The following is a 1706-nucleotide window of genomic DNA, read 5'->3' on the forward strand; positions in this document are numbered from 1 at the left end:
CAGAGGAGACAATATTTACACCGTCTTCGGTTTTGTTACATTAATCATTTTTAACTCAATCGCAATGAAGGGCAATCTGAACCCTAGGTTTGATACGTTCCTTTTTTCAGTCAAAACCGGAAAGTCATAAAAATGATACCGATATTGACCATGCATCGGAACCCTAGTCCTTACTGCCTCATACCAGTGAACACCAAAAAAAAAAAGGTTTGGAATACTAACCCATTTTTTCTTGTTTCAAGATCCATCTCGGCCAAAGGCAAACCGAGACCTATCACTTTTAACAAAGTATGAAATGTAATAAGGACCAAAGTTTTTCCTTTGATTACTTAAATATGCTGTTCCATAGTTGGAAGCAGTTAGGACTAGGGATTAAGTAACGCAACTCATAAAGGTGATCACCCACGCTACGGGTTCCGTTAAAGATCGAGCATCTTTTAAATCCCCTCAACCATTCATCACTCAACACGGGTCACCTGACACCTTGGATTGGGGTTACCTGTTTGGTGGACTTTTTCCCCGGAACAGGTGTTCCGTAGTGCTATTATAAGTCGGCAGACTACACCGGCGACTTATTTCTCTTAGGGCCGATTTCTTCACCCTGGCTTAGGCGTTAAGCCAGGTATAACTATATGGGTAAGCCTGGGCTTACGAGTTAAGCCGAGGTGAAGAAATCGGCCCTTATACTAATTTCTGTCGGGTCAGGTGCTTTAGGTGGTATCTGCACTACACAGATTCCGACATACAGGCTCCTCCGTGCTCCGTGCCTCCTGTGCTCTTTGAATGCCCATGCTTCGTGGAGTAAAGGTCGAGTATGCAGGTGATATGCGGTAGAGATATCACTCCGGACAACATTGTTGAAAGGATGTGTACGGAGGCGGACAAATGGGTTTCCGTTACTTGCACGGTCGCCCGATTCGTACTTGAACTACAGATAAACCAACAGAAAGTTGATTTGGCATGGGCGTAGCCAGAGAGGGAGGGGTTTCTTCCAGGAATTTGTTAAGAAAGCTTTCCTGGGATTTTCCACGAAATGTTTAGGGATTCTCTTGGGAATTCCCCTTGGTATTACGTGCGGGATTCCTCTGGGGTTTCTTCAGGAATTACTCCAGGAACTGCTACAGGGATTCCTCAAGGAGTAGCTCCTCTTAGGATTCCTTCAGAATTTCTCCAAGAATTTCATCTGTGATTTCTTCAGGATTTTTTCCTGGGATTCCTCCAAGAATTACTCCAGATATTCAGCTGAAAATTTCTGCTGTGATTCATTCAGGAACAACTCCAGAGAAATTCCTCCAAGGATTCCCCCAGAAACTCATTTTAGAATTTCTTCAGGAGTTCCTCTTGGAATTGCTTCCAGGATTCCTCTTAGGCTATCTTCAGGAATGCCTGCAGGGATTCCTTCAGGAATTCCTTCGAGATTCCTTCAGGAATTCCTACAGGGATTCCTTCAGGAACTGCAACAGAGATTCCTCAAGGATTTCCTCCACGTACTCTTCTTAGGATTCCTTCAGGATTTCTCCAAAAATTTCATGTTGGGATTTCTTCAGGAATTCTTCCTGGGATTCCTCCAGGAATTCCTCAAGGGATTCCTTCACGAATTTCTACAGGGATTCCTTCACGAGTTATTCCAGGGATTCCTCTACAAATTGCTACAGGAATTCCTTTAAAAATCCCTCTAAGGATTCCTGCAGAAATGCCTCTGGAGA

This window comes from Aedes albopictus, chromosome 2 (genome assembly GCF_035046485.1).
Source record: "Aedes albopictus strain Foshan chromosome 2, AalbF5, whole genome shotgun sequence".
NCBI lineage: Eukaryota > Metazoa > Arthropoda > Insecta > Diptera > Culicidae > Aedes > Aedes albopictus.